The sequence below is a fragment of the Carassius auratus genome, chromosome 2, assembly GCF_003368295.1.
Source record: "Carassius auratus strain Wakin chromosome 2, ASM336829v1, whole genome shotgun sequence".
Taxonomy (NCBI): domain Eukaryota; kingdom Metazoa; phylum Chordata; class Actinopteri; order Cypriniformes; family Cyprinidae; genus Carassius; species Carassius auratus.
Genome location: NC_039244.1, coordinates 30,049,013 through 30,065,816, shown reverse-complemented (window position 1 = coordinate 30,065,816; position 16,804 = coordinate 30,049,013). Strand labels below are relative to the sequence as shown.

Sequence of the window (16,804 nt, the reverse complement as noted above, 5' to 3'; positions counted from 1 at the left end):
TGTAGTCGAGACCAGCTCATTCGAGTCCGAGTCCAGATCGAGTCCAGAAAGGGTCGAGTCCGAGTCAAGACCGAGACCAGAGAGATTGGCACTGAGACAAGACCTAAAGAAATCTTCAAGAGTATGTCAAATGTTATGTGGAAACAATAAAGGTTAAAAGGGCCACATAGTATGTGGTGTAAAGGTAATTTTATTAGTATTATGAAGTGTTACTTGTCAATATTAAGTGCTCATTTTCACATAACACCGTTGTACCACTATACACATCCATATAACCTTTCTAGTACACATAATATTACTGTACGACTCTATATTGTAATTCTACATAACACTTCTAGTACAAGTAACATTACTGTACCACTATACCTGTAAATGTTCAACTGTAACAGCTTTTACATAACTTTTAACCTTGAAGCTTAACTAATGACTGCTAATATCTTTACAATGTCTTGGATTATGTGCACTTTAGATGTTGTGAAGATTAAAGATGGGCATAATTACTTTTCAAAAAAATAAGTGAGGAGACCATCCTGCTACCCAACCAAGCATGATGTGGTCTCATGATCAATCCACCCCGACTAAAAACTCTCTCTACTGGCGCAGAGGAAGCGGGGACTGACAACAGTTACCATTTATCACTTTCTGTAACAGCAATGGATAATCTAATGCTAATTTCACTGGATGGTGCGTTTTAATGCAGGGTAAAATACACACTAGTCGAAGATTTAGTTACGGAGGGCATACACACAACAGCCGAATGAAATCAAATGCCATATAAGTTCAATGCATTCTGTCAGACATTTTTTTGGGGGGAGATGTTTAGTGTTGAGACAGTCAGTCTGTGTCTGTATTCATTATATAATTTAATTAAACAATATTTGTTTTTTTTCTGTGACCATTTTGTCCTACTTTGTAAAAATAACACAGTTGAGAGAAATAATGTAGCAATGTGGCTTTCTGGAAAGCGGGATCACTACAGGCGGATGGCAGGAAGGTAACAGGCCGGTGACACACTGGCTGCGTGGCGTCTCTGCTGCGTGCTAGAAGCGTGGTGGCTGCTTCGCGTTTTCTGTGTCTTTATACACCAGAAGCGTGCCTGCACGCGACGCTTGGTGCACTGCTGCTGCTGTAGGAGACATATAGAGGAAGGCCGCTATTTTTTTACACACACCTACTGATAAGACACCGTCAACAGTACTGACGGCAAAATAGAGTATGTTTGACAGGTGCAATATTTGACAATCGATCATTATTAATTTATTTTTTAAATTACATTTATATCTGAATTTATGTCAACCTATAGACTTTCAAATATCCAAATGTCATGAATTAATATGTATTTGTGTACAAAATGACATATAAACATATTTTCCTAGTATATTTTGCCTGGAAACGCTTCCAACATGCACGCGTGTCGCGTGAAAAATAGGCGTCGGTTCTATTTCTAGCATGCACTGGTTTTCCGCGCGTCTCACGCAGACAGTCTGCAAGATCTAACCTGTTAACATGGGAGCCGAATTAAAAACAGACACGCCACGCAGTGTGTTGCTGGCCTAACGTCTCACGTCAAAAGAAAATCACCAGTCATTGGATGTGTCAATCATACATCAATTTAAATAAACATTAACATACAGTAATAATCATGAAATATTTTGATTGGGACTCGAGAGGACTCGGGCATTAAGTCCGATTCCGAGTCAATACCGAGTCAAAATGCACACGAGTCCATGACAAGACCGAGACCATTAAAATACGGTCTCGAGACCGAGTGCAAGACTGAGTCCGAGTCTCGAGTACTCAACACTGGCTTATGCAGTTCATTAAAAGATAAGATGGTTTCACTCCATTGAGATTCTGTTTAGGAATGTCATAAAATAACAAAATCAAGGAGTTAAATGTAAAAAAATACATTTCTCACACACATACATATATATACACAAAATCAACAACCACTTTCTGGTTTGATTATGGATTACTAACTAATATTTAAAAGCTGAACACTTTCATCAAATAATTTTCTATGCATATGGCCAATTAGTCTCTTTTGCATTTATGCAATATACAGCAGCAAAACCAAAGAAAGGAAGTCCAAAGATCCCACGACATTCTTGTAAACATTATGTCATTGTAATTAAAGGACTGGGATTATGTTCATTGTAAATGAGCATACACACCCTATTTATGAATGACGGTCATTCATTATCAAATCTAAGGTTTATGATCCAGAGGAGAGTTTTCAGGAAGGTCTATTTTACATGTTAATTACTTCTAATTTACTGCTTCTTGAATAAGGCCCAGTCTTTCTAGAGCAGCTTTACAGCAGAATTTGAAGTTTGCGTCACTGATTCTGTTATTTTCCTGTTTATCACTGAGAAGCTGTCTAAAACAATATGCTTTTGCTTTATAAATAAGGGTGACCTGATTTGCACATAAACGTAGAAAATCTAGAAAACACAAAACTCTCATTGAGCCAAATGCATTTCAAGCTCACATCCATTCAACAGGAAGTAAGACATTTAATATTTGTTAAAAAGTGTATGTGCTGAACTTCCTAGCGAAGAGTATTTAAAAAAAATCTAAAAACCTCCTCTTAGTCACCAAACCTCAGGAAAAAAAAACAATGATGATGCTTAAATGTGAATGGATGGTCAGTTGGTCTGTGAAAGTATTTACAGCCATCCAAACATTAACATACAGACTAAACTAGATAATGTCTGTGAAGTGAAGTGCCAGTGTACCGAGGGCAAGAGAAACCAGAATGACCTCTGAAAAGGGCCGGTCTATGAGAAACAGAAGTGGGATCTCCATCAATGAACTCTGTTCCATCAGTGACAAAAACGTGAAGCTTACATTAAAGATTCAGCATTAGCGTTAGGTGAGGATTTTTTTTTTCATACTATTATGTGTGTTGGAAGCATTATTTATCTGAAGTACTGGGTTATTATTGATATTAATCTGATCATTAAATGAGGTGTATGGCGGTGTTGATGTATGTGCTTGCTTGTGTTTAACCTGTTAACCTGCAGACTGACGCCGGCATCCTGAACTCCCGTTGTTGTCATGTGTCAATATTTACAAACAGATTTAATGAAACGGGACAAATTTAATCTTGACAAACTATGTCTCTTTTTAAAGATCTAAGCCTCAAGCACTGACGACAGATCGCTGTTTTTCAATGGAAAGCTTATAAAGACTGTATTTGCTACATTTGTGTAAGCAGTATGTACGGCATGGTTTTGAAGCGTACAGTGTCACAAACAGAATGAAGCGATCCACCGGAAAAAATTATTGAATGAAAGATAGGCGAAAGAGTTTATTTTAATTTGGCACTTCCTCGCGACGCGCTCTGACGCACCTGTCAGCTGATGGAGGCGGAACTTATAGTGATCGCCTTTTACTTTGTTTGTTTTATTTTTTAACAGTTTTTATATATGTGAGTGTGTGTTTTATGTTGAATGTGAATGTATCTGCGTGATCTGTTTGAGTGCAAATCAGCCCAAATCAGCTCGCTATTACTGTATGATCACGGCTATCAAAGTGAACGCGTCTTTATGAATAGAGAATGGATTATTAACTTGACTTGACTTGTATTGTATAAGTGGCCATGAGCACATCAGCACTTATTTGCATCGTAATTCGTTGTAACTGCTGCATTTCTAGCAATCTCAGGATTTTCTGTAATTGGCATAAAAAGTTTAATCTTTTTTATTTTTATTTTTTTCTTACTCAAATTATTCTTATTATTCTTATTGTTTCTAAGTGATCTATAATGGAAAAAAAAACTATGCAGTGGTATGTTTAATGACAAAAATATTTTTTAGAAGCCTTCAAAACACAAAAAATATATATATATTTGGGGGGGGGGGGTTGTAGACAGTCTCAGAAAAATGGTTGCAGGAATCTCATTTTTCATGATATCCTCTTCAGATTTGAAATAGAAACTCATGAGACATGTGACTTTCAACCCATTACTTTTCAAGATTGCTCTAGGACTGATTTCATGTATTTTTATATCAAATTATAAAACAATTCAGTGTGGTAAAAAAAGGCTCTTCAGTGTCTATAACTTTTAATGTTTTTGAGCATTATCAACTCTGGTTGATAAAATGTAAAGCCTAAAGGGTCTTCTTTGTAGACTGAAGTAGGAAACTATTACAATTTTAAGTTAGTTAGGGCACTTTCAGCTGTGAGTCCCATAATGGGGGGTGCTGGCTAACAGGTTAAAGAGAAGAGAAACTTTGCCTGAAGAACCACTGTGCTAGCTTACACTAAACTAGAAGTACTATAAATATTTCTCAGCTCCTCTATGATAAAATGCATGTGATGCTCCTCATTTGTAAATACTTTGGATGAAAGCATCTAATAAATGACTGAATAGACCTGCATCCTCAAATCAAATCAAACCCCATTTAAGTGGAACTCTTTTCACCCTCTTTCAGGTACATCTTTAAAAACATTTTCATGCTGTAACAAAAATTATCTGCCCCAAACCAATATGATGTGTTCTTTGCAACAAGAAAAGTAAACCTATTCAAACTTTGATTTAATTATATTATTACATTACAAACTTTAATTTGTAAGGCAAGAATTCCATGTTCATATGAACCACAAACAATGCAGTGTTACTTCAATTCAGCGCTTAAGGCACAGCAAAAATAGACTCGGTGTGGAAACGATCTCTGCATTGGTGCAGACTCCTGGACGACCTGCAGATCAATCATCCCAACACGATTATCGGCCGATCGTGATCAGAAGCTGATCAATCGGAGCACCCCTAATTACTAGTATCTGATTTTGAAGAATATTACTGAATATAACAAAAAAAGTAACCAGCAATATTAACTTCTCCATTGTTGTAGGATGGTTGGTCAGTATTTGTCCTTATCAAAATAAAGACATGGTACATGATCTTGTGAAATATTATTATGGTAGTGGATCAAATTCAGTGTTATCAGTTTCGCAAAAATAACGGAATGTTTTACTATCCAACCAGTCTAAAAGTGACAATTTTTCCAAATTTAGATTTATACATCATCAAAAAAAGGTGAATAAATAAGCTTTCCATTGATGTATGGTTTGTTAGGATCAGATATTTGACAGAGATACATATATTTAAAAATCTGAAATCTGAGGGAGCAAAATAATTAAAATACTGAGACTATCACCTTTGAAGTTGTCCAAATTAATTCTTAGCAATGCATATTACCAATCAAAAATTAAGTTTTGATATATTTATGGTAAGAAATGTACAAAATATCTTCATGGAACACGATCTTTAGTTAACATCCTAATGATTTTTGGCATAAAAGAAAAATCAACAAATTAGACCCTTACAATGTTTTTTTGGCAATTGCTACAAATATACACCAGAGACTGCTTTTGTGGTCCAGGGTCACAATTTTTAATTTGAGCATTGCATTTTTAGAATGCTATTTCCTGCACAAAACACTGCAAGAGACGTGAGCACAATGATCAAACGCTTCCATCAAGCACATGTTTCCACAGAGTAAACAACAGAAAAGCAATGCAGTGGAAAGAAAACCTGAAAAGAACTACTACTGTACGTTTGATATATGAAGCTTCATATTTCATGCATCTTCTCTGCAAAGATATTTAACAAGTGACTTAGTTTTACATTTACACCACGTTGACAACATAATGTGTGGTGCCCTTAAAACATAACTTTCTTTAACTAGATGCAGATGGCAGGGCGATGAAATAACAATAATTATCGCAATTTGATTTTCCTTAACAAATTGATAACAATAGTACGATATTATGTTTATGCAACAAAAGCAGAATGAAACAGTGCTACTCATTTGAAGCGTGCCACATGGATGTTTATCCTCTCGACTTACTAGAGCAGATGTGTTCATGCAACACTAAACAGCGCTGAGAGATCCAGAGAGAAGCACTTGAGTTCAGAGAATAACACAAATGAACACAAAAAATGCAATCTGTGCTGAAGATACGAGTCAAAGTCAGGAACACAAACCTGACTCATGATTTGAAACAATAACACTCAGAACATGAAGAAGCGAAGAAGAACAGGTTTTTTGCATGACATAATCGCTGTGGTGTGAAATGCAGCTGGAGGGCAGGAAGTGATTCTTCTGTATAGAAATCGCTAGCAGAAACTCAGAATGCCTGTTTTGTGTTGTTTATGAATGCTCAAAAGAAACCACAAGTTAATTTTATTGTGTATGAAATTTTTATCGTTCAAGGGGGTGAAAAGACAAGATATTGAATGAAAAACGGAGGTGAAAATGGTTTATTTAAGATAGAATAATATATTAAAAAAGAAAAGCATAATTAGATAGAGTGCTGCCAACTATCACACATTCAGCATGAGATGCCAAACACCACACATAGACACAATGTAAATAAGATATTATGTGTGTATTTTAGAGAGCTTCATTGATTATAACGGAACACTGCGAGATTGCAATAAATTTAGGTCCTTGAAAGCTTTTTAGTGATTATATGGAAGCGTTATTTGTTCGCTTTCTAAGCTATAAATCAATTCAGAATTTGAATAAAAGTTTGTTTTATGTGCTGCTAACAGGACTAACAGACACAAACCCTGTACATGAAGCACAGTTTCAGGAGTGACATATATCCTGCATTTAGTGGTTGACCGATATATCGGCCAATATTTGGCTTTTTTCAAATATCGGCATAACCCGATAAGTTTTTCTGTTTGGCCCATGTGTTTGACTTTTGTGACTTTTATTTTGACGGCGCTGAGAGCGGCAGCGCTTGAGCGCACACAGTTCTCACGTTCTCTCTCTCGTTCGTCATCATCGTTAACAGTTCTGTCTAATACAGATTGTAGTCTGTCTTTTAATGAGATGGTTCCTTCCTGTTTAATTATATATTTGTTAAATAAATACTTTGTGATCTAAAGTAAATGTTTATTTTACTAATTTATTTTATAACGCAGTGTCAAATGATTTCAAATTTCTTAAAAATGTATAAAATAAAATAAAAATGATATCGGCTATCGGCCCCCCTGCTTTCCAAGATATTGGCATCAGCTGTCAAAAAAACGATATCGGTCGACCACTACCTGCATCCTTCATAATAAAGCAGGATTCACTTTCAAAATAGCTGGTTTACAATCAGGGTTAGTTGCTTAGTCTATATCCAGCACCTCGATGGCAGCCAAGTATTTCAGTTTCGTTGAAAAATCGTGTAATAGTGTCTAAACTAAGACAGTACAGACTTTCCACAATCTCATCCATTCTGCTTTTTACTTCCTGCTCTCCGTCTGAAATTTCACGTCATCAGAATCGCATGACTGTAAACAAGCTATTCAAAAATGTGAAGTGCTTGTCATGTTCTGACCATAAAGGAGTAGTTCAAAACCACAATTAACAGTCTAGTTTCTACATCATTCACTTAGGTGCAAAAATCTGCCTTTAAACTGGAAAGAAATTAAATTAATCAATATCGAGCTATCTGTATTGTATATGTATTGTGTGTTGTACAGTACTGTGAAGTAACATTACCAAACAATGAACAGCTGTGTTTTTATAAACTAAGATAAACAAAGATTAATAAATGTAGTAAAAGTATTGCTTGTGGTAAGTTCATGTTAGTTTATATGTTAACAATTCAAATCATATCCTAAAGTTACAAACAAATAATTTACTCTAATTTAAATAATACTCTGATGTTTAAATCATTTAAAATGAGAATGTATGTGTGCTCACACCATTTTTGTTTGTAAGAAAAAATTTTTTTAGATTTCATATCGCAAAATATATCGCAGAAAAATAAAATATTGAAATGTCATTTTTTCCCAATATCGTGCAGCCCTACTGTGGAGAGCTGTTTATGACTATTAAGAAAGATACTGTAGGTGCTACATTATGGGATGTTCACACAGGATGCTAAATGCAATGGAAGAGAAACTGGCAGTTTCATACTGACACAAGAAGCACTCAAAATAAATGGTAAAAACCTCATTTGAAAGTGCATGATAAAAGATTTTGAAACAATCTTCTCTTAAGAATAGAAATAGAAGAAGAATAGAAGAATAACTTCATCATCTCAAATAGATTCCATGCATTAGCTGCGCTTCGCTGCACACGTGCTGGAGACAGCATCACAGCGGGGACTCAAACATGCATTCTTACACAATCTTGCATCCTTTTAATGTGTACTCATTCAATGTCATCGACATCCACAGAGGATCAATTCTAATCCAATTCTTGAAATCAAGAAACAGCTTCACTCACCTACTAAAGCAAGAACCAACAAAACCACAGAAGGGAGTTTCTCTAGTAATAACATGACATAAAGCGCGAGAAAGCCCGGAAGTCTTTGTTCAGTTAACACAACCTCAGGGCGAGGAAACAAATCTGCTAGTGGGAGGTGTGAAGGAAGTGCCACCCTTTGTCATTTCAATCAATTTCAAAATACAAACGGTTTTAGATTAGTATTACGACCTAATTTCCAACTGGATATTACAGTACGAAGTGGAGTTTTTATATGAATCATGAATTAAAACAGAATGAAACGACCATGTAAGTCTTTTCCAGAAGTGACATATGGGACAAAAACACCATTAATCCAGATCTGTTGTGTAGGAGAAAGACTTACTGAGCTACAAAAGATTGTCTAGTCGCCCCATTCTCTGAAAAAGGAGCCTGTTGCATCAACATATAGCGGTTATGTTACGTGTCTTTAATTCTGTCATCATTTACACTAGGGATGTAGTAATTGTGTTACGTCAAATATAAAGTATTTCAACATGTTTGCAAACATTAATGACCTTATGATATCACTAGTGCACACAAGTCCTCAACATTAACAAAAAGACAGGTGCGTTTATTCACACCGTCACTGTTCTAGTCCACGTCAGTAGTCAAAAAACAATGAATCAACTTTGCTCAAGTTCTGCTATACTTAATTCACCACCCTTTTTTTTTTTTACTGCAAATCTGTACCTCAAACCACAAGAATATGCATGGGCCATAAAGCACTGCACTGTTACACACATACTCTCAGGGGCCCCTGTGGGTCCAAAACAAGAGGTTTTTTGATTAGCACTAGCAGGGCATTTTAATAAGAGGTGGGTGGGGCGGCCGCAGGAGGGGGGGTGAGCAAAGGACTTCATTCACTGATCAGCGACAGCTTCTGAAGAGCAAAACAACACTCTCGTGTTCAGAGATCATTACTATTCATCCTCAACCTAAACACGTCACAGGATGCCTACACAGTTTTCAGGTCACATGACCGGCACGGGTCGAAACAAACATAAAACTGTGGCACAGGCCTGTCTATCTGTTTCTAGTCAATACAGACCATCTCTCAAAAGGAGACAAACAAATATATGTGAACAAACTGACGGTGGCCATTGACTTCAATTACACATTGGAAGTCAATGGCTACTGTCTGTCATTTTGGTTACCAGCATCCTTCAAAATATCATCTTTGGTGTTTTCTATGGGAAAATTGTTCACATGTAAGTGAGTGCATGGCGTTCATAATTTGGGCACGTTTGTTCGCCTGTATATAGTATGCATCATCAATTAAGCATATAATGAATTTGGTCTTTTAATACCATTATCAGACAGAAATTAAAAATTAGTAAAATTAACAGACAGGCAGCAAAGGAAAACCTTGATTAGTCTCCAGATGGACGCTCCTTTTATGGTGTGGCTTCATGTGAAAACCATGAACTGTATTATGCATTTATGCGTAATATGTATGCGTGTTGTAGATGTAAATGTAACCTTAATTAAAGGGATAGTTCACCTTCAATTGTTGGTCCCCACTGACTTCCAAAGTATGGAAAAAATACAACTATGACCCAGCAACTGAAGGAAAAGTAGCCCTTTAAATCTCTTTATCATATAAAGATGATCTATCTCTTCACAAGACTTGGACTAAACCAATTCTATTTATGGGATTCATTTAACAATGCCTTTCTGAACTCTTTGGATCTTTTACATTTTGGTTACAAAATGGTTTCATTAAAACTGTATAGTCTTACTGGTTAAAATGACACGAGGGTGAGTAAATGACGACAACAAAACTTTAAAATTAATAATTCCACACTAATTCACTCATTTTGTAGAGTGTCAGTTCTATGTTGTACGTAAGACTCTCTCGTTCTCACTTTGCATGTGTGAGGGAAAAAAAGAAAGAGATTACTCTCAGTCAAGTGATGGTGAGTCTGGCATCTAGCGTTTACACTACTCATCCACTGATATCAGTAAAAACAGTGTGTTATGCATAATGCGAATACATTATTTAATCTCAAACACATATTTTGTGCACACTGTTTTTCAGTTTGTTCAAAATTGCCTTCACGTCCTTTAAATTACAGATCAAAAAATGATAGTCAAGATTATCTGCTTTTAATGTACTTCTACAGACTAAATACATTTGAAAAACAGATTGATTTTAAATGTATTTATATTTCAAATAAAACTCATGTCCAAAACAATCTGTTAACTGTCCAATGAGTAGCCTATTAGTGTTGGGCGATATGGTCATTTTTCAGATCGTCATATCATCAGCCCGGGAGATCGACGATACCCGATATATTCGTGCTTGTGTGAAGCAAGAGAGAGACTCCTTGTTCTTGTCATAGCAGAACTACTTGGTGTTTTAAACCTCGCAGGTATGCGAGAGAGAGCCTACGGGATGACCAATAATCTAAAAAATATATACTTTCAAACATACTGATAAACTAACGTTAAATATAAAAATACTGTATTTAAAACAGCTAGTTCATATATAGTCGGATGCAACTATCATATCGCTAGCCTGTGACTAATTTGCCGCATCTGGACATAAACGAACACGTTAAATATAAAGTATTCAAAACAGGTAAGTTCATATATTTGGAGTAAAGTTCAATTGAACTGATGCATTAAGCCCGTGAAATATCTTCCGCATGAGCGATCCAGACGCGCACACGGACAGCGCCTTTACCGATCAGAGCGCGCGCTGAAACAGAGTTAACCCGCTATCTCCAAGATCAACCAATTGACTCTACAGCAGATCCACTAGCATGGTGGCAAGACAATATTAAACAAAATGAAACACGCTATAAGTTGATTGAGAAAATAATATTTGGTTGGTCTACCACTGAAATGATGAGTCAAAATGGTGAAATTGTCAACCTTTAAACCCATACAGTTGATCTGTAACAGTTGATAAAGTCGCCAGCAGAAAAACATGCTTTCCTTTAGAATATCAAAATGATGTTTAACGAATAAAATAAAACCTATCAACTGAAACCAATAGTTGTTTTACATTTTTTTTCCAAATGTGAAATGTACGCTGAATTATAGAACGATTCACATTGGTCCAATTCTTTGAAAAAGGTTTAAATTCACCAACATCTGAAAAGACATTTTCAAAAGTAGTTTCAGTGCCACGAAATCAGAATTAGGTCAGTTTGCGGTGAGAAATGTTGTTGAAAATATAATTTCTGACACATTCCTCCAGGAATGTAAAGTCAGAGGAAAATATAACTTAAGCTGGAAACACTGATGCCTTTCGCTCAGAGCAGAAGAGGCCAGCCTCGGGGGAAGAGCAGGCCAGAGGTGAAAGCTTCAGATGAATACAAAAATAAAATAAAATAAAGAAACCCACTCTTTCGATTGGCTTTTTGTGAAAGTAAACACAATGCTTAGGCCTCTACAAATGCATGCAATTTTATTTATAACTTGTCAGTCATTTTAAAGATATCTTTTTATAAAGCCATCAATCCTGCATTACCATAGTTAACTCAAAATGAAAATTCTGTCATCATTTACTCAACCGTAAGCTGATCCAAACCTGTAAGTGTGTCTTTCTTCTGTTGGACACAAAAGAAGATATTTTGAAGAATGCTGGTAACCAAACAGTTGCTGGTAGCCATTGAATTCCATAGCATTTTATCCATCCCTTTAATAAATAACTTTTTTTAATTGTGTATTTTTATTGATGCACTAAAATTTTTACCACAACTGTTCTGGAGGGCTGAAATCCGTGGCATTCAATTAGCAATGGCTTAGCTAAATTGTCTTGTGTGGAAGCTAGTGTTGGATTAACAATATAAATTTCTAATTTTTAATCTTAATTCTTAAGTCTCAAGATCAGTCTTGCCGTATATGCAGTTTTCAGTTGATGCTTAAGCTTCATTATGTATTATTTGTAATGCAACTGAGAGCCAATAATCACAATGAGCTTTGAGCTTTTAAATTGTCCACTTTATCATGAAATACAAACAATAAATGTGTTTTACCCTCTTTAATGAGGCGTGACAGATTGCTGTAGCCACATCAGTTCAAGTGGGACGTGAACGGATCTCTTCATCTTTACTACTAGTTACATCAAATCAGTGTTGGGCAGTAGCGTCGCTACAAGCAGCGAAGCTACTAGTTTAACTACATTTCTTTAACTAGCTTGGTCGTAGCTTCGCTGCTTTCTGTATCAAATAACTTTTCAGTAGTGAAGCTCTTTTTTTTACCAAGTAGTGCGGTAGCTTCCAGACAAGCTACATTTTCGCAAGCATTTCTGAAGCTCAAACTCAAATCGGGAAATACAACTGCTAAGATCGCTGATCCTGGATCAGTAGTGACGCGACGGCGCTACTTCATCTTGTTCGTGTTTACGGTGGATAGCAACCAACCATCTTTATGATGCATTACCGCCACCTACTGCTCTGGATGGTAACACTCCTTGGCCAGTCACGCAAAAAATTATTTGATGAAATGATGGCAAAGGATGAGGTCGGAGAACAGTTAATCCCGAGGAGTGAGACGCCGGGCCGTACCTCGACAAGTACATGACACTGACCGAGATAACAGAGAGAAAATATGTTTTCAGATGCTGCTTTTAAAAATGATCAGGGTCCCCCTTACGAAAGGAAAATATATTTACCAATATATTTCTTAAAATATATTGTGATATATTGTAATATATTGTTTTTCTTTTTATTTCTAATATTTTATATATTTGAATACATTTAATAATATATTGATGACACATATTATATAATATATGGCAAGATATACAAATGATTGCCGCTTTCAATACATTGCAATATATTGGAAAAAATAAATATATATAAGAATATATGCCTAATATATTACATGATATTTTCCAATATACTGCAATATATTTTCGTTTCATAAGGGCCAGCCTGGCCATTTTTTTGTACTGTTTGGAGGTCTTGCATTTTGTTCTGCAAAGGCCGACAGTATATTAAGCATGACCATGCAACAGGTGCATACACTTACTTGTGCGCACATTGTTAATTACATGTATTTAGATTGTTTTTGTTGCCAAATTGATAAGGAACACAAAAAACTATTAAACTAAACAATTACACCTGCCTATCTGTTTGACTGACAGTTTTGAGCACTGAGATAGCATTGACTTGTAATAAAACGTGTTCAACATAAAAATTTAATTTTAAAAGTAGCTTAGATGTAGCAAGCTACTGTTGATGTAGCTTAGCTTGCTACATTTCCCAGGGGGGTAGCTTCAGTGTAGTGAAGCTTCATTTACTGTAGAGTAACTGGTAGCTTAGCTCACTACATTTTCCAAGTAGCTTGCCCAACACTGCATCAAATAAACATCAGAAAGTGTGCTGAAAGAAACTTATTGAAATATCTTATGTCTTGTGTAATTGCTCAATCAGTGTTGAAAGACATCAATGAAACCAGATGTTATGCAACTTATATTTACCTCAGGAAAGCCACTCAATTTTTTTCTGGTAAATATTCCTTTAAAAATAATATTTTGATAATAATTTTATTAGTAGTAGTAGTACTACTATCATTACATTCATTAATTCCTGTCACAGTTTCTTCAAGTTAAACCGTACTTTTATTTTGACGGGTTGCTGTGAAGACCTTTAAGTTTCCATTTTTACTATTTTTGAAGTTTTTAAGTTTCTAGTGTGTGTAAATGATGATATATTTTCTTTAAAAAAAAAAACAAAGTGCTTATGAAGTGCAGTTTTAGAGATTATGTTCATGTATTCAGATATTGAGGCGTTAGAGGCTGAAAACACTGTAAGCGTCACATGTGCTTCAGTATGTGTGTGCAGTAAACAAACCCGTACATCTGAGCCACTCATTCACACAGACACATGCCGAACATGCAGGATTCTTATTTAAATAGTGTTTTTGAAGCCTAATATTCACAGGCAGTAGTCCATATCGCATTTTGATTTAAGTTTATTGACCTATTTATGATTTATTCATCCAAAATTTGGCGTTATACACCGAAAATACCATTTTTAAGACTGGATTCTGTGATTCTGTTCTTCTAAATGTCCATAAACTCAATACTTAGAGATAAGCACTTGGATAAATATATGCAACTATATTGCATATTTATTCGCTTTTTCCTTTACCAGTTCTTTATTTAATGTAGGTCTGAAAAACTGTCATGAAAAGGTTATCACAGCCACGACTTAAATGTTTCTATTTCAAAGACATTAAAGTATAAACATAATTCTGTTATTAAAATGTTTACATAAAAACAGCCTTGTGTGTAATTTATGAGTGTGTTGAACTCAGTTTTTTAAAAAATGGAAGAAAAATACTTTTGAAGACTACATCACAACGGCATGATGAGCAACACTGATATTTTGCCTGGGAGCATTTCACTTTCATCAAAACTCTCCTGTAGATGAATTCATCGCCCTCCTTTTTTCAGTGAGTCTATCTGTCAGACTGATCTGAAGAATCAAACATTATTTGTTAACAAAATCAGTGTAGACACCAGGTTTCTCAGAACGCTTGCAGAATGGTTCCATGTGGCTAAACAAATTAAATTAAATAGTTTTTATAATATCCTGATCACATGGTTTCAATATTTGCTCAGGATTTGGTGGTTATTCCACACATTGTCTCTCTCATGCAGTGCACATAAAGAGTCATGTGAAGTTTGAAGATCTCATGCCTTTTCTTTCTTGTTGCCTTGTATGAATGGTATGGTGTGCATGTGAGATTATTTATCAATGTTTTAAGATCGAGACATTCTACAACATACTAAAAAAACAACAACAACTAACACGCCAAGTGGAAAGTAAATGTTTTTACAATTCAGTAAATTGCATCCATGGAGGAAGCAACATTTGCAAAACTCAGCAGACATTAGTACATCTATTTTTTATTTCAAGTGATCCTGTTTTTGTATCTCTAACTTCTCTCAAAAAATGAAGTGGTTTTGATGTTCTTTAATGTGTCATGACAGACCGCTGTATCCACTTGAGATCAAGTGGCACGTGAACACATCACCTCTTCCTATTTACTACTAGTTATAGCACAAAAATAAACATGACTGGACTTCAGAAAGCATTCTGAAAGATACAGGGATTTCTCAGGGGCTTTATTGCAGAAAGACGTGAATAAAACAATTATACCATGTGTCAAATATCACATTTAGGCAACCACACAAAATCAATTCAATGATCTTGTTGGCTTAAAAACATAATTCTAGAGAGGGGTCTCTTTTTTGAGTGTTTTTTTAAAACTGATTATTAAAATATTTTTCATAATTCACAGCAAATGCAAAGACATGTCTAAATGTTTATGCAAACTATTGTCGTATGTCAACTATTGTGGTAACATGGCATATGTTATTCACTGTTTTCTTATGGCACAAGCTTGAGTAGGAACATCTTAATGTAACACTTCATTTATTTCAAAATGTTTTGTTTTACTACGGTTATTGTTATGTTTTTACCAGTGGTTTTATATGCAGTGAAGTGAAAATTATCATCTTGTAATACAGTACTGCATGATGCTACTGAAATAAAACTCAGAAAGATATGATGAATTTTTTGTAAATCAAAACGGAGACTTTTGAAAGTCTATTAATAAGTTAATTAATAAATTATACATGAAAGCAGGTAAGTCCAGAAGCTTTTTCCTCCCATAAAGAAAACACAAGGTTTAAAGAAGACGGTGAATAAAAAAAAAAAGACCAAATATGCCATAGAGAACGCAAAAAAGTCTGACAAATATTTTTTCCCTCACTCACTTAGACATCTTTTAGTCGCCCAGAGTGAAGCCCTGCAGACTGGAACTATCTTTTTTATAGTGACATACACAAAACCAAAAAGGGTTATGAATGGTGATAGCCATATAGGCCTATAAATAAATATATATATATATCCATACACACAAACTCTAAATCAAAGCATTACTGTAAATCCTGTGACCTGTACTTAATACTACTGATGCTGTCAAAGGCGGTGAGACTGAAGACTATATAAAAAGACTTTACAGGAAGTGTCACTGATGCCACAATTAATAACTCAGTGAGAACATTTTAATGCAAAGTGAGATATAACAGTATAACTGCTCAAAAAATAAATAACTAAAAAAATCAATGCACACAATCTGTGTGCCTGTGTATGCAACACTCAACTCAAAGAAGTCCAAAGAGCTGAAATGTATGAAAACACTGAAGAATTCATCAAATCATTTTAAAAAATTGCACATTTTCACTTCAGTGCAAACTGCAGGGAAACACGAACACACAAACACACAGACACACACATAGTACAAATGCAAGTTCATTGAAAACCCTGAGCATGGGTGGTGTGGCCTAGTGGTTACCAAATGGTTGTAGGTTCAACCCTGCAGTTAACTACCAAGACCAGTTCAAGAAACGTGTAATAAAGCTGTAATGCATTTACTGCAAAAGTAAACTTTAAAAAAAAAAAAATTCATGGCAAAAATGCTATCACTAAAAAAAAAAAAAGTCACCATTTCAAACAAATGCTTAGAAATCAGTAAGAAGCTAGACAAAGTTTTCACGTTTCAATCCAGCAACA

The 16,804-nt window shown here is 35.3% G+C and overlaps 1 protein-coding gene across 3 annotated transcripts in view; it reads right to left on the bottom strand.

Annotated features, from left to right (window-relative positions):
- LOC113039947 (rho-associated protein kinase 1-like) overlaps positions 1-16,804 on the bottom strand; it is a 58,328-nt gene that overhangs the window by 40,495 nt on the left and 1,029 nt on the right. Inside the window, exons 1-2 of one of the 3 annotated variants that reach the window (XM_026198144.1) lie at positions 1,476-1,481; positions 359-360 (exon numbers count right to left, since the gene is read on the bottom strand). The exons of the other annotated variants lie outside the window; for them this stretch is intronic. The gene's annotated coding sequence lies outside the window, so the exon portion shown is untranslated. Of the gene's footprint in view, positions 1-358; positions 361-1,475; positions 1,482-16,804 lie in introns of those variants that run through there. 3 annotated transcript variants of the gene reach the window in all.